The sequence below is a fragment of the Manis javanica genome, chromosome 10, assembly GCF_040802235.1.
Source record: "Manis javanica isolate MJ-LG chromosome 10, MJ_LKY, whole genome shotgun sequence".
NCBI classification, from domain to species: Eukaryota; Metazoa; Chordata; class Mammalia; order Pholidota; family Manidae; genus Manis; species Manis javanica.
Genome location: NC_133165.1, coordinates 21,641,856 through 21,666,880, shown reverse-complemented (window position 1 = coordinate 21,666,880; position 25,025 = coordinate 21,641,856). Strand labels below are relative to the sequence as shown.

The 25,025-nt window shown below is 45.7% G+C and overlaps 1 pseudogene; it reads right to left on the bottom strand.

Moving 5' to 3' along the window:
- Positions 1–5,258: 5,258 nt before the first annotated feature.
- The window catches only part of LOC140843994 (sorting nexin-29-like), a 42,767-nt pseudogene continuing 23,000 nt past the window's right edge, over positions 5,259–25,025 (bottom strand).

Here is a 25,025-nt window from a genome sequence, read left to right as displayed (position 1 = left end):
AAAAACCTTTCTGGTGCCCCCCTCAACCTCTACAAAAAAAAAAAAAATCTAGTAAATTGTAATAACCCAAGCGATGGGAGAGTACACAGTCATTCCACAGGAGGCCTGGGGAGATGAAGAAAAGGACGACTACGAAATACGGTTACTGGAGCAGAACACAAATAGGCATGTTGATAATAGCTAATATGTATCGACTCTTCACTCTGATCTGAATACTTTGCCAAGCACGTCACAGTTCATCTTCACACCCACCATACAAGATGGGGTTCATCACATCCGCACGCTCAGAGAAGGAAACAGGCCCACAGAGGCTTGAGGCCACCAGCTGGAACGGCTTCCAAGCGTGCCCTCCAGGCTGGGTGAGCAGACTGCCCCCCAAAGCAACAGGCATGATGCAGTGACGGCCACAGACAGCTCTGCACACCCAAACACAAATTACAAACCTACCTGCAGAGACAGAAGCATGGGTGTTTGGGCTGCTGGAAACTGTCTTTACTACTTCACTAAATAAATCCATTTTTCATCACAGGCTTTGTGTTTTCTCCAGCACCAAAGGGCCTTGTGGAAAGAGAGGGCAGTAACATGGGTCTGGCTGCACCACCTTCTCTTGGGCACTAGATAAGGACAAGCACATATGCCCAAAAGGCCAGAACAAATCCCTTTGCCATGTCAGAGACTCTCCCAGAGGGGAAAGCTGCTTGCCAGAGGACTTGTCAGTTACCCCGAATACCAGGGATTTAGTGCATCACTCTAGCTCGACTGCAATGCCAGGGCGGCCACCTGTACCAAGTGTGAAATGAGCCAGGAAGCTGCCAGGGAGCCCTGGGGAGCACAGACTCAGGAGTCTCTTGCCAGACTCTTTCGGGGTTTCTGAGGGTCGAGCATCTCCCTTGGGGTGCTTCACGTGCTGAGACGCAATTCTCAATCAGAAGCTGGGTAGGCGTTGGGACACCATGTCTGAGATGCCCCATGTTATGAACTGAAGCGTGTGTGTCCCCCAAGTTCATGTTGAAGCCCTGACCCCCACCCAATGTGACTACATTTGAAGACAGGGCCTTTAAGGAGGTAATTGAGGTTAAAGGAAGTCCTAAGGGTGGGACACTAATCCAATAGGACTGGTGCCCATTTAAGAACAGGGATGTGTGACCAGAAAGACCGTCTGCAGCCCAGGAGGGAGGCCTCATCAGAAACCAGCCCTGTCAGCACCTTGACCTTGAACTTCCAGCCCCCACAATGGTGAGAACTAAGTGTCTGTTGCTTAAGTAACCCAGTCTGTGGTATTTTGTTACAGTGGCCCCAGCAAACAAATGCACCCTGGATACCCAGACAGACTTGCTCTTCTCATTTTTCTGTGATGATGCAGGAGATGGTACAGGATGAGGGGAGACACAAGTCAAAACTACCCTCCATTCAAAGCGTCTACGAATCCTGATCTCTCACCTAGAACACAAACAGGGTGGACCACAGTGCTGTCCCAAAGTCTCCCTGAAATTTACCGCCACCCCAGCCTGCACACAACCACCCCCCACAAACCACATTACTGCAAAGCAGCCAGGTTCACCACGTGCACATAGCGACCCATTTCCTCAGAGGTTCCAGGCGTAAACTCTGGATATACCCCTGCTTGCCAAAGACACCAAGTCATAAAACTGGATTTACATTTTCTGGGAAAGTGTATGAGTACAGCCAAGAAAACCAGTGCAAATCCCTGCCATGAGCATCACTCGAGGGTGTTCAGAGGGATGTCCTTAGTGAAAATGCCCAAGCAGAGCCAGCACCTTCCCCAGTGTCAGGAAACAGCGGAGGGACACAGCCAGGTCATGATCCCTGCAGACCCCCAGGGCAGCTGACAAAGCAAACCAGGTTTACCTGAGATGGGGACCCCATCCTGGGGTGCAGGAAATCCGCATGGAAGTACAATGCTGGCTACCCACCAGAGGGGGAAACGAAGATACCCAAACCGCACAAGGGTGCCCGTGGACGCAGGTGGGGCCTGCAAAGCATGGTATTCATGGCCACAGGCTCGGGGTCATTGTTTTTTATCCAATAAATGTAAATAAAGCAAAATTTGTACCAGTGTTCTTAAGGGGCAATACACCTAAGAGCAAATCTCATCACCCTGCATGAAGGTGTGGCCCACACAGAGAGAAGGCACGGCAGAGGCCGAGGGGCAAGGCATCCAGCAGGGACTCGGGACCTCGTTCCTCATCGCCTCTCCAATCCTGTTTCCCCCAGGAAACACTGGGAGTGTATCGCCAGAACACCCTCGACCTTCCCAAGGCTTCTCACTTCCCACTCTCTCTTCTCTAACAAGGAAGCAGGTCTCAGTCAGAAGCTGTGATGGGCAGCAACATCCAGGCCGACTGAATAACACTGTTTCCTTGTCATTGTCTTCATCTCACAGTCACCTGCTATTCATGTCCACTGAAAGTAGCTGTCCATCTACAGTAACCATATAAAGTTCCCTTTCTGAAGAAAGGAATTCAGATTTTTTTAAGTGCACCATTTTTTAAAATTGTAGTAATAGTACAGTGATAGATAACTGAAATTTGAAAACCAGCACCCTCAGGGTTCTCAGCCCATGAGTCCCCCAAAGCAGGTGACCTATAAATATCCGCACAGCTGAATTCACAGCTGGGAAGCACCGTACTGGGCCACACACTCCCACTGTACAAAGTGAGGCCCGTCCTTCCCACCATGCCAGCCTCACAGTGCCCACTCGTTTCCTCATTCATCCTTGAATCACAGGACACTGGTTGTCTCCCAAACTCTACTCTTCCTTCCTTAGCAATGAAAACCCCAATTTTTAGGGGGTTGGGGGGTACACTGCCTCCTTAGCAGTCAGGGGGAGGCCTCAGGACTGGTATTGGCCATATAAGTGGGATGCTGTGTGCACCCTCTAGGAAGGGTCCTTACAGCGTTGGGGACTGAGGGCAGTCCCCAAATTCACCTCTTCTATGCCATGGATCAATTCTTCAGCCTGGTGAAGCCCAGGGGCCACTTCTTGGAAAAATATTTTAAAACACAGAAAATAAAACATATGAGATTACAAAGGAAACTGATTATACTGAAACAGAGTCATCAAAATGTAAAAAACAAAAGTGACGTAGTAATATATGGGATTCTTTATCATCACATTAAAAAGCCACTCTATCTTCGAGTAGAAATGACTCTGAGATTCTTTTCATGTCATAGCTGTGACAGGCCCCCTGCTAACACCACTATGGTTTCTAGGGTTTGCTGTTACTTTTATAATTGAAGATAATGCTACAGTTCAGTCAGAGGCTAGAGAAAAAAGTTATAATTTCTTTCTCAATGCAAATTCAGATCCCTGAATCCTACCTACGGAAATGGAGGAAATCTCTCCTCTTTCCCCCTCCCCCTTCCTGATACCTGGGATGAGAATGGGATGGCTGGAGCTGAAATAGGCACTTTGGACAATGAGGCAAGGTAGGAGGAGTCCTGGTCTCTGATGATCACAGAGCCACGTACCAGCCCCAGCCTGTCTACCTCTGAACAGAGAGATGAATTTCTATCTTGTTAGGCCACAGTAGGTTTATTCTTGCTTATATAAAGCCACTCAAACCTGATCTTAACTGCCGTATCTCTAATACTGTTCCTGAGTGGTGAGGTTGCAAACAGCTTGAACCTGATCCTTAGCAACCTTCAGTCATCTCTAAGAAACAAACCCTGACTTAGAAAAATGGTTCCTCCACCGCTACTAAGGAAACCCACATAGAACAGTTCTTCTGTAGCCGACAGCCTTACAGGACACAAACCCCAAAACCTTGAACCACACAAGCTCCCCGTCTATCTCAAGGCCACTCCACCTCTGCAGTGCAGGCATGGGCCCAAGCACCACACGTTAACCACAGCTCAGGAAGCTTAAAACCAAGCACCACACTTCAAGGTGATGACCAGATGTGCACACATACGACTTCTCTCTGGCAAGTTCACAGTCATGTGGGAGCAAGTGCAAAGGCACCGGCATAATGTGCAGGCCCAAGAGTCAACCCAGTGTTGACAAATATGGCTCAGAAAGTACTTATTAATTGTCATCGACTCTGGCACTGAGGAAGAAGTTAACAGGCTGCTCAGAGGGCTTCCTTGGTCTGGAGGACTGGCTTCCACACTGGGGAAAGGCAGGCAGAAGGAAGTTACACTCAGCAACTTAAAATGCCACCTCACCATTCAAAAAGTTGCAGGTGCCAAGTTTACTCAGGTGCCTGCTACACGGAACAGAGGCCACCCTTTGAAGTTACAGTCAGTCCTCGCTATTTGCAGATCCCATATTTGCAAATTCACCTACTCAATAAGGTTTATTTGTAACCCAAGATCAAGACTCACGGCACTTCCCTGGTCATTCATGAACATATCCTGGGTGGCAAAAAACCTGAGTCACCGAAGCTCATGCTCCCACCTGACATCAAACAAGATGAGTTCTGCCTGCTCTAATGATCACACAGGGAACGTGTCCTTTGGGTGGGCTACTTAGTGCCATCCTGTGCTTTCTGTTAGTGATTCTGCTCTTGGACATGGCCCCCAGCATAGTGTCAGGTGCTGTCTGGTGCTCCTAAGCACAAGAAGACTGTGATATTCACTATGTGGAAAATGTGTATGTTAGGTAACCTTTACTCAAAGCCTAAGTTATAGTGCTGGGGGCCATGAGTTCAATGTCAGTGAATCAACAAAACGTGTTAAATAAGAAGTCTTTAAACAGGAATGGACAAAAACAAAGTTATGCGTTAATCAGTTGACCAAAAGTGTGACCAGATGTTCACAGGGACTAACCCTGTATTTCTCCTAAGGGTGATGATTCGGTCTTCACGGTGACTGCCGCAAACAATGAAGAATGACTGTATATTTACAAAGAAATTCCAACATGGAAAAATAATACTTCACATCTTTCATGAAAATAGTAGGGTCATAATATGGTTCATACACACACACACAACTAGGAAGAAAAGGGCCAGACCATCAATGAAACTGGGGGTTGAGAATAATATTTCTTCATTTACTGTTGCATTTTCCAAATGTTCTAAAGTAAACAGCAAAAAGGACTGCAAGGTAAACAGTGACTCCCATCCTGGGGCTCATTAAAAATGCAAATGTGACATATCCCTGGGACACCAAATTAAAACCATAAAGAGAAAGGAGGAGAAATGTATCAGAGTAACAGGGATTGTGGTGGCATCAGGGAGACCTGAGTGTCCGTCTCAGCCCTGCCACCTAATACACAATGACTTGGGGCAACTCGGTTTCCCTTTCAGAAACTTTTATTTGAAAAAAGAAACAACCCACAGAGTGCTTGCTGCTGTATGCCAGACTAAGCACTTCACAAATATACGGTATCTAAGCAGCTTACATAGTACACAATATTAAAATTGTTCAATATTATCACATATTAAAATCAAGCAAATAATTATAGAGGAGATACCCAGATATGGCCCAAAAGTGTAAAAAGTAAAGTGGTAGGCAAGTCAAGTGTGACCAACACTGCTTCTCAAGCTCTGAGATCCTTGGCAACTTTGTACATTATGTGATGTAAGACTACCCCAAACACGAACGGGAAGGAAAGCCTTGACTTTTAATCTCAGCAGGTGCCCCCCTATCCTTAAGAGAAAATAAAATGCAGAACAGTGAATAGAACAATTCAATTCCGAAGGCAACTTGGTTTCTGAATACTAACATATACAGAGAGTCTGTCTCTGGGAGAACGTGGTCCTCCGGGTCTGTCTGTTCTCCAGGCTTCCAAGGGGGGCATCTGTGCACAGAGGAATCACAGAGAAAAAGTCAAGTTTCTGTTTTCATCTCATTTTTCTCCATGAGACAAGGACACAGAACAGACATTGGCTTATCTGCTAAAGCAGCTGATTTACAGATCTTTCCACATCTGCACACTGGGTTTTAATCTGCTGCCTATTGCATTTTTTCAGCCATAGTCACAGATTTGGCATCAGTCACTGAGAGGAGGGCCCATAATCCGACTTAACCTTTTTTTTTTCTCGATCCACTTGAATTCATGCATGAAGTTCATATTGAGCACAAACCTCAGTCAGGAAATAGTAAATCAGCTGATAGACAAACTACTGCTGTAGTGGCTTGATATGGGCACAAGGGGGCAGGCATGTTCTAGCCGCTGACAGTCAGCTCACGTCCAAACTGAGGGACTGTGGCTTTCTAAAAGCCACTTGCCCTGCATTATGTGCCATTAAGTGAGAAAGGATTCATAAGTGAGAAAAGATTTGTGAGGCCATAAATAATCTCCAGAAACAACAGGCAAAAGGCACTGAAGACTTCCATAAATGTATTAGCTGCTGTTCACATCTCTTTCCAGGAAAAAGTGCAACTTCATGCCCCTTGGGCTGTACGGTGACATGAAGGCCAGTGTCCTCCGGAACACAGGCTCACTGGAGAAGCTTCTGACTCGCCGACACTACAGAATGAGGCCTGCACCGCGGACAGGGGACGCAGAGCCGGAGACTCGCCTCGTGGCCCTCAGCCCTCACAGCCTCCCCCTCACTCCTGTTTAACGCCTGGTTTCGTCCTGCTCAAGGCTCCCCAGCTCCTACAAGGCTGAACTGAGGGAACCCTAGGAGGAAAGGTTTCTCACCTTTTCTTCTGCCCGGCTGCCTCCATTAAGCTATTCCATCCACTCACTCCTGCCTCTTTTAAATAGTTCCAAAGGACTCTCCCGGGGGTGGCAGATGACAGGCCAAGCAAGCCCTCCTCCTGGAGCTCCTCTCCTGGCCTCCTAACGTAGTCTTCGCTTCCGCCCCACCCTCTTTTTCTCTGATTCCAGTACGAAGGTCCCCGAGGCACAGCCCCATGGCCTCTGCCCCCTTGGCAAACCCAGGGCTTGGCTCCAGTGCTCGCCTCTGTGCAGCTGATGCCACCCAAGCCCTCACCACAGCCGAGGGCCTCAGCCTCAATCCTACTCCCACATCTCTCTGGCAGAAAGCTCCCCTGGGGTACCCTCTGGGGCCTCCCAACTTACCATGACCTACAAAACCATTCCTGTCACCACTCCTGACTTGCGACCTCAGAAGAGTGCCCACACCACCCCGCTGGCCATCACAGAGCTACGTGGTATCCACGACCTCCCAGTTCCACCCAATTATCTCCCACCCTGGCTCACAAGCCATTTCCACGGCTACCCTAGTTGAAGGCTCAGTGCGTTCTTGGGGTCTAGTGCAGAGGTCCCCCCAGTTCCATCTCACCCTCTCTCATCTAACTCACACAAGGCTGCCTGATGCTGCTTCCTGAAGCGAAGACGGGATGCAACACACACAACGGAAACCCATGGCTGCATAAAGACCACCACTGTCAAGCACCACGGACACTACACCCACTTGGCCCAAGTAGGCTGCCCTTGATAATACACAACCATGGCCCAGGACAGCTGAAGCGGGCCTGAGGCACTGGGGCCACAGTGCAGTCGCAGAGACAGACTGCCTCACTCATCCTCAGGGCCCCCTCTGAGGTGGGTGCAACTGTTATCTTAACCTTACAGATGTGCAGTAGGGCCTCGTGGGTTCAAGTGACTTGTCCAAGACCACAGCGCCAATATGCGAGGGTTTGAACCCCTCTCTGCTCCATGGCAGAGCTGAGCCCTTATCATAGTTTCATTCAGCTGATCTGAGATATGTGCTTTTCTATCTACATGTCCCTGGAGTTCCCACCTCCACTCATTGGTGCACATTGTGTCTCCAACTGGACATCACTTTTCCAACTGCCAGATGTCCACTCCCTGCATGCCCCCAACCCTACCTATACCGCATCAATCCCCTCACCCACTCACCCACCCAGCAAAGGCTTCCTGAGCCACCACTGTGGGCCTGACACTGGCCAGGATCGGGGTCACACTGGAATCAAAACAGACATGGTCCTGTCTTCATGGACCTCCAAGACTAGCAGTGGGAAAAGGCATTAGCAAGTAATTATACAAATATACAATTACAAACTAAGGTCAGAGCAGTGGAAAACTGGAAATACACAAGGTTTATGACCAACAAGGCCTGGCCTGTCTGCAAGGAGCCAGAGAAGCCTCTGTGAGACAGCGACCCTAGGGCCACAACCTGAAGGATGGGCAGAGGGGGCAGATGCAGGAGAGGGGGCTGCAGACTCGGTTCCAGAAGCTGCATGCAGGCTAGTGTGGCCAGGGATACCAAGCAAAGGGAAATAAGAAGTGAGGCTGCGGGGTGGTCGGGAGCAGGGGTGGCCACAGTGAGGGTTCCGGGTTTTATCCCAAGTGGGGTGGAACAGTTTATGCAGGGTAATGATGCACTCTGATTCATGTTCTTATAAAACCACTCTGTTTGCTAAAAGAAGAAAGGACAGGGTAGCTGCAGGGTTGAAGCAGAGAGAACTATTGATGGATCTTCCCCTCCTTACATGCAAAACTCCAGGAGGGATACGCCTTTGGGTCCCCAGAGCTGGCATGGTGCTAGTGCATAACAGGATCGCCCAAGGATGGAGTAAAGAAAACTGTGCACACCAGTGGCCCGTGAGCCCCATCAGTGGGGCAGGAAAACAATGAACGCCCTGCAACCACCACCCAATCTAAGAGTCCAAACAGTAAAACTACCCTGGGGGAGCAATCAGCCACTTCAGAGGAGAGCAGGACTATAGCAGCAGCTCCTCCGCCTCAGCCAGCTGACAGACAGATGGGACCCTGGGAATCTGCAGAGACCCACCGCAGGATGAGGAGAAGCCCTGAATGGTAGACCCACCTGGAAGAGAAGGGGGTCAAGGTCACAGCTGGCCTTCAGAAACTGTGTGTTTACTAACCCAACACTAAGCGCAGGCCCTTCCACCGAGAGGCAATCAGGAACCGTCACATGTGCAGTAGGTAGAAATGGGTGCTTGTTCACCTCCTCCTGTTATTCTCAGCTGAGAGAAACTCTGGGGGATCGCCCTCCCTTGCAGCTTCAAAAGGATGCTAGTAAACATGTGTGGCTTCATTGTGAGTAAATGCAGGCCCAGAGGAACTGATGTATCCCTTCCTCCAACCCGCCTGTCAGGTCTCGTGTGATGCTGGAATGGGGTCTCCCTTGTGTGAGGCCCCCGAGCCCTAAAAATACAGCTCTGAAGTACAGACCACTAAACTGCAGAGCCCCCTCCTCTGAGATTCAGACACCCCTTCTCTGCTGCTTTCTCCCTGCCAAGACCTAGCTACCCAAGCCGTCCATCCTTCCCCACCATGTGCTCCCCTCCCACTTTATCCTCCTCTCTCGGTCTTTCTCTAAAAACCCCCACAGACAGTGGTAGTAGAGGCACCAACGTCTTCCAAGATGACGGGAGCGCCTCCTAAGGGACGAGTCCTCTGTGTGCAAAGTCATCAGTAGAGACACGCTATGGCTCCCAGGCCAGGATGGGGGAGAACAGGCTAGTGCTGCTCAAGGAGGAGGGTGTCAGCCAAAGGGACCCTGGTCAGAAACGGAGTAAAAGAAAAGGCATCTGGGAGGGGAGTGCAGGCAGGGCCCAGGGCAGGCAGGCCAGCCCAGCACCACCTGGCACACGTGCCTCCCCTGGAGATGGAGCACCAGGCCAGAAGGGAATCAACCCAACATGCATTCCAATCAGGTAACGGATTCCCCCCACTCGGATTCCAGTGTCTTCATGTGGCCCTAGAACACTGTGCCTTCCCATCTGATGTTCCCACCCAGGCGGGTTTGCCCCTCAGGCAGACACAGGCTTCCAAAACACCTGGCAGCTTTGTCACTGTAGCAAATTAAAAAGCTGGCAGACCAGCTCACACACACCATCTCTGGTGCACACAACCGAGATAAGCTGGGACTGAGAGTCCCATCAACAGTGACAAGATAGGGCCTCTGGGTCTGCGAGGCTGACAGCCAGATGGGACCCTGCGACTCTGCCGGGGGCGCCTTCCTGCTATGATTCTGGAGGCCTGCCAGAAGCCACTTTCCCTGGTGACAGTGGAGAGCCCAGCGAGGGAGAGAGAGTGCTGGGTTCTGTAAGGCTAACCGCAATGTGAACCACAAATAGCCATGTCCCAGGAGCAGGCAGCCAGCAGACCCCAGGGTCTACTAGTTTGGAAGAATCCAGTTAAGAAATGAAAGAACCACTTGAAACAGAACAGCCCAACAAAAAAGCCCCCTCGGTCAGGGGGTGACACAAGGTAATCAGCTGGAAGCCGTGAATAAACTCTGGGAACGTCAGGGGCCCTAAACACACCTCAGGACCACATGCTGTCTGCAGCCTGCCCCCTTCTCAGACATCCCACGGCTTGCACACCGGCACTGAAGGGGCGAGATAACCATCCCCGTCCTCGGCCGTCTGCACCAAGGACGCCACCTGAGTGGAAGGAGGGGCGTGCAGACCCAAGCAGGGCCCACCAGATGGCACCTCTGGGAGAGTCAGCTGAAACCCAGCACCTGCTCGCTGCTATGGAAGGCCGTGGCTGCGGCGATGGTCTGCACCTCAGCGGAGTACAGACAGCCTTGTGAGGGAGTGTGGGGGCTCAGAATGACCTGGCCAGGTGAGGAGCCCCTCCACTCCAAGTTCCCAGCTCCCAAGCCCACGGGTACCCACAAAATACCCTGTCATGTTGCACTGTGCCTCATCTCTTCCCACATTAACCTGGGGAACAGTGACCACAAATCTGGGAGGAAGGGGACACAGTGATAACCACCCCTGCCCCATGGGCTGTGGTCAGGGTGGGTGCGTGCATGTGGGCCACCTTACAGCCCTAGACCTACGTCGAGGGTTTGATGAGTGTTGGCTGTCACTCTCACCACCGACTGCACCTTCCAAAAGAGATGAGCCTATTAGATAACGCCACTCAGCCACCCCTCCCATCAGCCTGTTTCCACCAGGAATACTCACTGCTCTCAGAGGTCTCCCAGCCTAGCTCCCGCAACTGCCAGAGGGGGGCTGACCTGACCCCCACCGCAGACTGCTGCCTCTCCTTGTCCCCGCCCTGCCCCTGCGCTTGAGCTGCGTTGAGTGGGTTTCTGTTCCCCACACGGCAGCAAGAACAATAGTCCATCATCCGGTTCAGAATGTCAACATCTTCCTGAGCAGTTGGTGGGCCCCCATCACCGACAGCTTCCTAAAGCCGGCCCTGGGAAGATGAGCAGGGTGCCCACATACAGAGGTATCAGCACCAAGGCCTCACTCAGCCGGTGGTGCTGTGTGACAGTGTGCTGTGCAGTGTGACGTCCCAGTCCACAGTGACAGGCACCATACAGGCTATGCTCACACGCACCCCTGTGGGCGAGCCGGGCTCATCCACATCCTCACCACCACTCCCCACCCCAAACCTCGCTGCCCCTGTGACCTTCTCTAGCTAAAGAAAACAGTAAGGAACCACATAAAGCATACTCAATCCCATGGAATGGGAAAGAAATGCTTACCCAATCCAAAGGCAGGTTTCAAGCAAGCTAAGCCCTGATCCCCTAGACCTATGCTGCAGAGAGTGCCAAGACCTTCACAGCTACGGGTTCTGTGACCTCCCTTCTCCTAAGAAGGAAAAACAATGGTCATCATTTGCAGTCATCTTGTACATGAATGACCAAGATCAACAAATCACTGGAGAGAAAAAAAAATAGGATTGGGCCTCCTGGGTGACTCACTCACAAGAGCATCTAACAACACCCAGGTTCAGCAGGAAGAGAAGCCAGATCCTCTGTCACCTCTAATCTCAACCAGCCTCCCCCTCCCACTCCTACCTGCACAGGTAACCCAGACACTCCTGAGGCTCTTGGAGCCAAGGCTTATATGGGAGGAAATGAGTAAGCAGGAAACACCCACCTGCAGGGCCTAGGAGCCCACTGCGCTGACCGGAAAGAGGACATCAATGTCGCCATGGAGCACCTGCAGCAGAGCCCAGGTGTGCATCTCAGAGAGGCAGGTGGGCCCATCCAGTGGCCTAAGATGAAAGAAGACAGCTGTGTGACAGGGCGGACAGCCCCTGAGGGCTCAGATCACCATGAGCATCTGCCGGCCTCCCACAAGTTGCCTCCTGGGAACTAACCAGGCCGTGACCGGGCTGAAAACAGAAGGAGACATGGGCTGGGAATAAAAGTGTATCATCAGGATTAAAGATGGCGGCATGAGAGGTGAGACAGAGGCTTCTCCTAAAACCGCATATAATATGAAAACATAATTAATACAACTGATCCTGACAAAGAACAGGAAAGGACTGCGCCAGCATGCACACACCTGGAGAAAACAGCAGACATCACAGAACAGGGTAACGTACCAAGGCTGAGGCCCGGCGGGACCCGAGCCCCTCCCCAACCCCAGCTCACGGCCGGAAGAGAAATGGAGCACGGAGTGGGTGGAAGCCAGGGACTGCTGAATACCTAGCTCTGGAGACCTGATCTGGGAGCACAAACCTACATTTCAAGGTGCTTTCATGATACTCTCATAACTAGGGGATTGGAAAACTAAGACAGGCAGAATTCCTGGAGAGACTGAGATTCCAGCCACTGGTGGAAAGCAGGGATCCATATCCAGCCGCTCTGGGACAAAAGAAAGCTGGGCAGTCTGAGAGACTTCCTAACAAGGAAGCCCTAAGAAGAAGGCTGCTAAAGGGGCAAGGATTGCACAGAGCTTACTGCTCAGGAGAAAGGACAGGTAGACAAAATTGTCTGGGTGCACTCTGCCCAGAAGGCTGGGAGCTTTCACAATTTCCATGTACTCCAGCTCCCTGGCTGGCTACACAGCTCCAAGGACGCCCTCTGTGATAGGCAGCCTATTGTGCTTTCTCCCGGCCAGCCCCATCTGGGTGGCAAACCGGCAAACCCTACCCTGGCGTTAGGCCAGCTAGAGGGAAGCTCTATCTACAGCAACTACAAATGGAAAGCATAGAGGCTTATACCTGTGTGCTCAGCCCACTGGTTCTGGCAGTGGAGAGAGGCATAGTGGCCGGGAAGCAGAAAACAGCTCTTTCCTCCCCCAAGGCAACAACACCGCTCCTGCAACCCCCAACATTGCCCCAGAAGCTGAGCAGCTCAAGAGAGTAGAGCTTCTGGACATTAGAGGGCACCATATACAAATAAGAAATGCTAAAGGAACCTGTTCAGAGTAAAATTAATATAACCCCTGAGAAAGATAACATAGACCTCATAAATCTTCCTGAAAGGGAGTTCAAAATAAAAAACATTAACATGCTAATGGAGGTACGGAAAGATATTCAAGAACTCGGGAATTAATTCCGGTCAGATATCCAATCGTTGAAGAGCACAATGAAAGGTATTAAAAGCAGATAGGATATGGTGGAGGAGACAATAAATGAAAAAGAAACTAGAGAAGAGAATACAAAGAACCTGAGGCACAGAAAGAAAAAAGAATCTCTAAGAATGAAAGAACATTGAGAGAACTGTGTGAGCAAACCAAATGGAACAATATTCGCATTATAGGGGTACCAGAACAAGAAGAGAGAAAGGGATAGAAAGTGTCTTTGAGGAGGTAGTTGCTGAAAACTTCCCCAATCTGGGGAAGGAGATAGTCTCTCAGGACATTGGGATCTACAGATCTCCCAACACAAGGGACCCAAGGAAGACAACACCAAGACACATAGTAATTAAAATGGCAAACATCAAGGATAAGGACAATTAAAAGCAGCCGGAGAGAGAGAAATAAGATCACATACAAAGGAAAGCCCAACAGGCTAACATCAGACTTCTCAGCAGAAACCTTATAGGCCAGAAGGGAGTGGCATGATGCATTTAATGCAATGAAGCAGAAGGGCCTGGAACCAAGATTACTTTATCCAGCAAGATTATCATTTAAATTTGAAGGAGGGATTAAACAATTTCCAGATAAGCAAAAGCTGAGAGAATTTACCTCCAACAAACAATCTCTACAGTCTATTTTGGAGGGCCTGCTATAGCTGGAAATGTTCCTAAGGTTTAATAGCTGTCACCAGAGGTAATAAATGACAGTAAAGAAAGTAGAACACCTAATTACTAAGCAAATGCAAAATTAAATTAACTATCCCTAAAGTCAATCAAGGGATAGACAAAGATACCTAATATATAAAGAATGGACGAGGAAGAAAAAGGAGGAGGGGAAATAAAAAAAGAACCCTTAAATGTGTTTGTAATAACATACTAAGTGAGTTAAGTTAGACTCTTCGATAGTAAGGAAGTTAACCTTGAACCTCTGGTAACCACAAATCTAAAGCCTGCAATGTCAGTAAGTACATACCTATCAATAATCACCCAAAATGTAAATGGCTTGAATGCACCAATCAAAAGACATAGAGTCACTGACTGGACAAAAAAACAAGACCCTACTATATGCTGCCTACAAGAGACTCACTTTAAACCCAAAGACATACACAGACTAAAAGTGAAGGAATGGAAAAAGATATTTCATGCAACTAATAGAGAGAAAAAAGCAGGAGTTGCAGTACTTGTATCAGATAAAATAGACTTCAAAACAAAGAAAGTCACAAGAGACAAAGAAGGACATTACATAATGATGAAGGGGTCAATCCAACAAGAAGATATAACCATTATAAATATCTATGCTCCCAACACAGGAGCATCTACATATGTGAAACAAATACTAACTGAATTAAAAGGGGAAATAGAATGCAATGCATTCATTCTAGGAGACTTCAACACTCCACTCACTTTGAAGGACACATCAACCAGACAGAAGATAAGTAAGGGGACAGAGGCACTAAACACACATTAGAACAGACAGACCTCACAGAAATCTACAGAACTCAACACCCAAAAGGAGCTGAATACACATTCTTCTCAAGTGCACATGGAACATTTCCAAAAATAGATCATATGCTAGGACACAAAAAGAGCCTCAGTAAATTCAAAAAGATGGAAATTGTACCAACCAGTTTCTCAGACCACAAAGGTATGAAACTAGAAATAAATTACGCAAAGAAAATTTTAAAATCCCACAAACACATGAAGGCTTCACAACATGCTCCTAAATAATCAATGGATCAATGACCAAATAAAAACAGAGATCAAGCAATATATGGAGACAAATGATGACAATAATTCAACACCACAAAATCTGTGGGATGCAGCCAAGGCCGTGCTAAGAGGAAAGGATATTGCAATACAGACCTACCTCAAGAAAGAAGAACAATGCCATATAAGCAGTCTAAACTCACAATTAATGAAACTAGAAAAAGAAGAACAAACAAGGCCCAAAGTCAGTAGAAGAAGGGATATAATAAAGAATAGAAAAGAAATAAATAAAATCAAGAAGAATAAAACAATAGAAAGAATCAATGAAAGCAAGAGCTGGTTCTTTGAGAAAATAAACAAAATAGATAAATACATAGCCAGACTGATCAAGAAAAAAAGAGAGTCTACACACATAAACAGAATCAGAAATAAGAAAGGAAAAATCATTACAGATACCACAGAAATACAAAGAATTATTAGAGAATACTATGAAAAATTATATGCTACCAAACTGGATAACCTAGAAGAAATGGACAACTTTCTAGAAAAATACAACCTTCCAAGGCTAACTGAAGAAGAAACAGAAAATCTGAACAGACCAATTACCAGCAACAAAATTGAACTGGTAATCAAAAAGCTTCCTAAGAAGAAAACTCCAGAACCAGATGGCTTCACCGCTGAATTTTATCAAACATTTAGTGAAGACCCAATACCCATTCTTCTTAAAGTTTTCCAGAAAACAGAAGAGGAGGGAATACTTCCAAACTCATTCTATGAGGGCAGCATCACTCTAATACCAAAACCAGGCAAAGACACCACAAAAAAAGAAAATTACAGACCAATATCATTGATGAACATAGATGCAAAAATACCCAACAAAATATTAGAAAACTGAATTCAAAAATACATCAAAAAGATCATCCATCAGGATCAAGTAGAATTTATTCCAGGGATGCAACGATGGTACAACATTCAAAAATCCATCAACATCATCCATCACATCAACAAAAATGAGGACAAAAACCACATGATCATCTCCATAGATGCTGAAAAAGGATTCAACAAAATTCAACATCCATTCATGATAAAAACTCTCAACAAAATGGGTATAGAGGGCAAGTACCTCAAAATAATAAAGGCCACATATGACAAACCCACAGTCAACATTATACTTAACAGCAAGAAGCTGAAAGCTTTTCCTTTAAGATCAGGAACAAGACAAGGATGCCCACTTTCCCCACTTCTATTCAGCATAGCACTGGAGGTCCTAGCTATGGCAACCAGACAACACAAAGAAATTAAAGGCATCCAGATTGGCAAGGAAGATGTTAAACTGTACCTGTTTGCAGATGACATGATTCTGTACATAAAAATCCCTAAAGAATCCACTCCAAAAACTACTAGATCTAATATCTGAATTCAGCAAAGTTGCAGGATACAGAATTAATACACAGAAATCTGTGGCATTACTATACACAACAATGAACTAGCAGAGTGAGAAATCAGGAAAACAATTCCATTCACAACTGCACCAAAAAGAATAAAATACCTAGGAATAAACCTAACCAAGTAAGTGAAAGACCTATACTCTGAAAACTACAAGACAATCATGAGAAATATTAAAGAGGGTGCCAATAAATGGAAACACATCCCATGCTCATGGATAGGAAGAATTAACATTGTCAAAATGGACATCCTGCCTAAAGCAATCTATAGATTCAATGCAATTCCTATCAAAATACCAACAGCATTTTTTGACAAATTAGAGAAAATCACATTCTAAAATTCATATGGAACCACAAAACACCTCGAAGAGCCAAAGCAATCCTGAGAAGGAAGAATAAAGCAGGGGGAATTATGCTCTCCAGCTACAAGCTCTACTACAAAGCCATGGTAATCAAGACAATTTGGTACTGGCACAAGAACAGACCAATAGACCAATGGAACAGACTAGAGAGCCCTGATATAAACCCAACCATATATGGTCAATTAATACATGATAAAAGAGCCATGGACATACAATGGGGAAATGACATCCTCTTCAACAGCTGGTGTTGGCAAAACTGGACAGCTACATGCAAGAGAATGAAACTGGATTATTGTTTAACCCCATACACAAAAGTAAACTCAAAATGTATTAAAGACTTGAACGTAAGTCATGAAACCATAAAACTCTTAGAAGACAACATAGGCAAACATCTCCTGAATATATGCATGAGCAACTTCTTCCTGAACACATCTCCTCGAGAAAGGGAAACAAAAGCAAAAATGAACTCATGGGACTATATCAAACTAGAAAGGTTTTGTACAGCCAAGAGCATCATCAACAGAACAAAAAGGCATCCTACAGTATGGGAGAATATATTTGTAAATGACATATCTGACAAGAGGTTAACCCCCAAAATATATAAAGAACTTACATGCCTCAACACCCAAAAAACAAATAACACAATTAACAAATGGGCAGAGGAAATGAAGAGACAGTTTCCAAGGAAGAAATTCAGGTGGCCAACAGACACATGAAAAGATGCTCCACATCACTAATCATCAGGGAAATGCAAATTAAAACCACAATGAGCTATCACCTCACACCAGTAAGGACGGCCAGCATCAAAAAGACTAAGAAAAACAAATGCTGGTGAGGATGCTGAGAAAGGGGAACCCTCCTACACTGCTGTTGGGAATGTAAACTAGTTCATCCATTGTGGAAAGCAATATGGAGGTTCCTCAAAAGACTCAAAATAGAAATACCATTTGACCCAGGAATCCCAATGTTTATTGCAGCATTTTTTACAATAGCCAAGATACGGAAGCAACCTAAGTGTCCATCAGTAGATGAATGGATAAAGAAGATGTGATACATATACACAATGGAATACTATTTAGCCATAAGAAAGAAACAAATCCTACCATTTGCAACAACACGATGGAGCTGGAGGGCACTATGCTCAGTGAAATAAGCCAGGCGAGAAACACAAATGCCAAATGATTTCCCTCATTTGTGGAGTGTAACAATGAAGCAAAACTGAAGGAACAAAATGACAGCAGACTCAGAGACTCCGAGAATGAACTAGTGGTTACCAAAGGGGAGGAGTGTGGGAGGGTGGGTGGGGAGGGAGGGAGAAGGGGATTGAGGGGTATTATGTTTAGTACACATGGTGTGGGGGGTCAGGGGGAAAACAGTGTAGCACAGAGAAGGCACATAGTGGATCTGTGACATCTTGCTGCACTGATGGACAGTGACTGCATTGGGATATGGGTGGGAACTTGATAATTCGGGTAAGTGTAGTAACCACATTGTTTTTTCATGTGAAACCTTGATAGGCGTGTATATCAATCATACCTTAATAAAAAAAATTTTTTTTAAAGAAGTGTATTGTCCATATCCAAGACCTCTTGCATTCATCCTTTCTACCAGTGTTTATAAGCACCTGCTCTGTGCCAGTTAGCGTGCTCACATCTATTTTGTGCTGGCAAAAGAGCCAGCAAGCCTTGTTCATCCCGCCCTTGGGTTGCTGACAGGCTGGTGGGGGACACTGACATGAATCAAATAATCCTGTGAGTAGGTATAAAATGGCAGCTCAGGCTCATGGAGCTGGTCAGGAAGGTGGCAGAAGGTTCCCTGAAGAAGGGAGGTCAGAGTCTGGGAGCTGAAGGAAGCAGGAGATCTACCTGAGTGAAGAGAAGGGGTGAGAGGGATGGAGGGGGGTGCACAACACATGCTAAGTGCTGGAGAAGGAGGAAGCACAGTGCATTCCAGGTCCTGAAGTGATGGCAGCCATGTGACCTCGGGCTTCACCTCACTGGTTCTCAAACCCTCCTGAGTAAGAGGACAGAATCAGACTAGATCATACCTGGGTCCCTTCCAAGAAAGGGGGTCAGTTGAAATATTAACCAGATTCATATGATCTGTTATAGTGTCAAAGCACAAAACCAACCCATACAGTCTTTGCAATGCCAGGTGAATTAGGGCAGGGATTTGCCCAGCACAGCATTTGCCTCTGAGACATTAGGAAACATTAATAAATACCAGGATGGATTTGTGTCATGCTTTAAAGTTAATAAAATCACTCTGTAACTCAGTTGTAAGACCAAAGCAGATCTTAATCATACCTACTTAATAGAGAAGGAAGGCAGGCAAAGAGGGAGGGGAGGAGAAACAGGGAGGGAAGAAGCAGGGAAAAGAGGACAAAAATCCAAAGAGATTGTGTGATTTGTCCAAGCTCATCACCTTGGACAGAACCAAGGGTTGCAGGAGTCCAGCCCAGGTCTTCCAGACCCACTGCCCAGCATGTGACGTGAAGTACATGGTTTTTCTTTTGTTAAGAGCAGGGGTCAACAAAATGTTTCTGCAAAGGTCCAGACAGTCAATATTTCGGGCCTTGTGGCTATAAGTATTCTTCATTGTTGTTGTTGTTTTTTAACAACCCTTTAAAAAACATATAACAGCCACGCTCAGCTTCCAGGTGGATTTGGCCTGCAGGCGAATGCACCTCTCACTCCAAGGCCTGTCAAATACAGTCTCCTTTCCATCTCTCCAGCTTTTGGTTATACATTTGACACTAAGCAAGAAACAAGGGGAAATAATCCTAACAGAATTTTTGCAAAGCTTATCATCTAATCCTGCAGGTAGCACACACAATGAGACCCTCAGACAGTAAACTGGATGCCTTCCCACCTGTGCGCCCGGTGGCAGAACAAAACTTGCACCAGGTTCTGAGGTGATCTTGGCTGTGTCTCTATAAAATCTACAAAGAACTGCCCTCCCAGGGCTCTGATAAAGCAGCTGGTGACCAAGGGGACTCCTGGACACCCAGAGGCAGTCGCTCCTCAGGAAGCAGGAAAACTACCCACCATTTCCTGGCCATTGCCCAGGCTCCAAGCTAGTGGACTTTACTGCTTATTTCTAAGAAGAAATCTTGCCACTTTCCAGCAACATGTGCAGAGTGCAAGGTGAAGCCACACCCCACCTGCTGAGGTTTGGACTCCATGTAAAAGTGGCCAAGAGCCACTACCTCAAAATGAGTTAAATTGAAGTGATTCCTAAGGCATGGACCAATCCAGAATGTGGTGCCACAGTTGGCTTAAAAACATAATGGGTATTGCTTATTTTTGGGTAAGACTTATTTTAAAACCTATGAAAAACCAACAAGAAGAGAAAAAATACATTTCCAAAGCCACATCACCCAAAACACAATTAATGGGTTAGATACTACTTCCTTAGTGTCATTTTCCTTTCTTCCCAAATAAACTTTTCTTTACAAGGTCGTAATGAAACTAAATACAGGATTTTACATTTTGCTTTTATCATTCAACATTAATGAGTGAGTTTGTATTCATACTACCCAGATATTCAAATGTCATTGAAGATGTATAAGATCCTATGCATTAGGATATTAAGTTAAACGTTTACACCACCAAACATTCTGCTGTGAACTGTTGCTCTGTGGCTGCTCGTGTAGGTAGATCCCCATGTTCTGCCTCTCTAAACAAAGACTGTGTATGTGGATGCAGAACCTTTCTCCTGAGATGTCCACAGGGTAGATTCCCAGCAGTGGAATTGCTAAATCAAGTGCAATGAACGTTTTTAAGGCTCCTGACACTATGTCCACCTCTTCCCCCAGAGGGCCGTCGACATGATTCTCTCTGAAGACACTCTGTGCACCCGCCCTGCCTCATTGCTCTTTCCACAGCTGATGCCCACTGTGCACCTGGAAGACACCGAGACTGAGACCCACTGAGCACAAGCCTTGCCCCCAGGGTTCTCCTTCTATACAGCTCTCATTTTAAATCTTGGCAAATATGACAGGCAAAATATAGTGTCTGATCTCATGTTGCATTTGCTGAATTGCTAGTGAGGTACAACGTTTTTCCATATGTTTGTAATTCTTTCTGAATTACGTTCTCACCCCACTTCCCTATTGGTGTCACAGGGCATATAGGAAGTGACAGAAAAACCCCTTTCCCTGATAAAGGTATTATCCTTTCAAGAGAAAAACAAAAAGCAAAACCAACGCCTGTAAATACCAAGGCAGAGGGACAAGATTTTTCCTCAGTTATTGAAGGAAAGGTTTGCTGACCAGCAAACAATGGTGCAAATGCAACTTTTGGCCAACAGTGCATCTTAAAGACAATCAGAAAGGTGACTTTGTCAGAGGCTATGGCAATCCACAATGTGCTCCTAGTGGCCTGGCCACTCTCCCCACAGATCTGGCTGTGCTGTTAATCTGGCCCTTCTAGGCTCCTAGACCTCTCCTGTGAACGTTAGCTTGAAATCAAAGGGAAGTATTACTCAGTAGGCCATCTCATCCTTCCTCTGTTTTTCCCCAAGATGCTCAGTGGAATGTTCAATCAAAATCCCCTCTTTATGACAGGGAGAAGCTGTCTATAATCCAGGGGAGGCCCAGTGGTCTTGGAGGGCCCAGGCCCCTGTAAAGGTCCCTCTACCCTGTTTTGTGTTTCACCCATCACAATGACAACAGTACCTTTGCTCACAAGCTGGCCTCCCCTTCAGGCTCCCTTCAGTGGCACCAGTCAATAAGGAAGAGAAATGACTGCATCCAAGACAAAAAAAAAAAACAAAAAAAACCCACAGAGTAAATCAACTCAGAGATTCACTCACCTATAGAGACACAGAATGCAAAGCGCATTTCCTAAAAGACCCAGATTAAGAACAAAATGTAACAGTGATGGTTAATTTTATGTGTCAAGTTGGCAAGGCCACAGTACCCAGGCATTTGATTAAAAGTTATTCTAGATATTTCTGTGAAGGCATTTTTTAGATGGGATTAACATTTTAAATCAGTAGATTGTGAGTAAAGCAGATCACCCTCCATAATTTGGGTGGGCCTCACCCCAGCAGTTGAAGGTCTCAATAGAAAAAGCCTGAGATCCCTCAAAGGAGAAGAAACCCTGCCATCGGACTGCTCTTGGACTCAAACTGCAACTCCTCCCTAGGCTCCAGCCTGCCAGCCTAACCTGCAGACTTTGATTTGTCAAGCTTCAACAATCACCTGAGACAATTCCTTAAAATAAGTGTCTCTAGATAGAGAGAGGGAGGCAGGTACATACATGTATACAGCAGTTCCCTGCTTTTACAGAGGGATCATTCCAAGATTCCCACTGGATGCCTAAAACTGCAGGGAATGGAACACTACCCAAGCCATATTTTTTTCCTAGACATATATGGCTATGACAAAGTTTAATTTATAAATCAGGCATGGTAAAAAATCACTAATTTTAGTAATAAAATAGCAAAATTATAACAATGTAGTGTAAAAAAATTTGACTGTGGGAGGCGGAGCCAGGATGGCGGCGTGAGTAGAGCAGTGGAAATCTCCCAAAAACACATAGAGCTATGAAAATATAACAAAGAAAAATCTTCCTAAAATAGAGACCACAGGACACAGGACAACATCCAGACCACATCCACACCTGCAAGAACCCAGCGACTTGCGAAGGGGGAGAGGAAGGCCACAAACCAACAAGAAGGGAAGCTCTTCCAGCGGTCACTCATACGAGGTCTGCAAACTATCTCTATAACCATGAAAAGGCAAAACTACAGGCAGACAAAGATCACAGAGACAACACCTGAGAAGGAGACAGACCTAACCAGTCCTCCTGAAAAAGAATTCAAAATAAAAATCATGAACATGCTGACAGAGATGCAGAGAAAAATGCAAGAGCAATGGGATGAGATGCAGAGAAAAATGCAAGAGCAGTGGGATGAAGTCTGGAAGGAGATGACAGATGTCAGGAAGGAGATCACAGAAGTGAAACAATCCCTGGAAGGATTTATAAGCAGAATGGATAAGATGCAAGAGGCCATTGAAGGAATAGAAGCCAGAGAACAGGAACATATAGAAGCTGACATAGAGAGAGATAAAAGGATCTCCAGGAATGAAACAACACTAAGAGAACTATGTGACCAAGCCAAAAGGAATAATATTCGTATTATAGGGATACCAGAAGAAGAAGAAAGAGGAAAAGGGATAGAAAGTCTCTTTGAAGAAATAATTGCTGAAAATTTCCCCAAACTGGGGAAGGAAATAATCGAACAGACCATGGAATTACACAGAACCCCCAACAGAAAGGATCCAAGGAGGACAACACCAAGACACATAGTAATTAAAATGGCAAGGATCAAGGACAAGGAAAGAGTTTTAAAGGCAGCTAGAGAGAAAAAGGTCACCTATAAAGGAAAACCCATCAGGCTAACATCAGACTTCTCGACAGAAACCCTACAGGCCAGAAGAGAATGGCATGATATACTTAATGCAATGAAACAGAAAGGCCTTGAACCAAGGATACTGTATCCAGCACGACTATCATTTAAATATGATGGCGGGATTAAACAATTCCCAGAGAAGCAAAAGCTGAGGGAATTTGCTTCCCACAAACCACCTCTACAGGGCATCCTACAGGGACTGCTCTAGATGGGAGCACCCCTAAAAAGAGCACAGAACAAAACACACAACATATGAAGAATGGAGGAGGAGGAATAAGAAGGGAGAGAAGAAAAGAATCTCCAGACAGTGTATATAACAGCTCAATAAGCAAGCTAAGTTAGGCAGTAAGATACTAAAGAAGCTAACCTTGAACCTTTGGTAACCACGAATCTAAAGCCTGCAATGGCAATAAGTACATATCTCTCAATAGTCACCCTAAATGTAAATGGACTTAATGCACCAATCAAAAGACATAGAGTAATAGAATGGATAAAAAAGCAAGACCCATCTATATGCTGCTTACAAGAAACTCACCTTAAACCCAAAGATAAGCATAGACTAAAAGTCAAGGGATGGAAAAACATATTTCAGGCAAACAACAGTGAGAAGAAAGCAGGGGTTGCAGTACTAATATCAGACAAAATAGACTTCAAAACAAAGAAAGTAACAAGAGATAAAGAAGGATACTACATAATGATAAAGGGCTCAGTCCAACAAGAGGATATAACCATTCTAAATATATATGCACCCAATACAGGAGCACGAGCATATGTGAAGCAAATACTAACAGAACTAAAGAGGGAAATAGACTGCAATGCATTCATTGTAGGAGACTTCAACACACCACTCACCCCAATGGATAGATCCACCGGGCAGAAAATAAGTAAGGACACACAGGCACTGAACAACACACTAGAACAGATGGACCTAATAGACATCTATAGAACTCTACATCCAAAAGCAACAGGATATACATTCTTCTCAAGTGCACATGGAACATTCTCCAGAATAGACCACATACTAGCTCACAAAAAGAGCCTCAGTAAATTCCAAAATATTGAAATTCTACCAACCAATTTTTCAGACCACAAAGGTATAAAAGTAGAAATAAATTCTACAAAGAAAACAAAAAGGCTCACAAACACATGGAGGCTTAACAACATGCTACTAAATAATCAATGGATCAATGAACAAATCAAAATAGAGATCAAGGAATATATAGAAACAAATGACAACAACAACACTAAGCCCCAACTTCTGTGGGACGCAGCGAAAGCAGTCTTAAGAGGAAAGTATATAGCAATCCAGGCACACTTGAAGAAGGAAGAACAATCCCAAATGAATAGTCTAACATCACAATTATCAAAACTGGAAAAAGAAGAACAAATGAGGCCTAAAGTCAGCAGAAGGAGGGACATAATAAAGATCAGAGAAGAAATAAACAAAATTGAAAAGAATAAAACAATAGCAAAAATCAACGAAACCAAGAGCTGGTTCTTCGAGAAAATAAACAAAACAGATAAGCCTCTAGCCCAACTTATTAAGAGAAAAAGAAAATCAACACAAATCAACATAATCAGAAATGAGAATGGAAAAATCACGACAGACTCCACAGAAATACAAAGAATTATTAAAGACTACTATGAAAACCTATATGCCAAAAAGCTGGAAAACCTAGAAGAAATGGACAACTTCCTAGAAAAATACAACCTCCCAAGACTGACCAAGGAAGAAACACAAAAGTTAAACAAACCAATTATGAGCAAAGAAATTGAAACGGTAATCAAAAAACTACCCAAGAACAAAACCCCAGGGCCGGACGGATTTACCTCGGAATTTTATCAGACACACAGAGAAGACATAATATCCATTCTCCTTAAAGTGT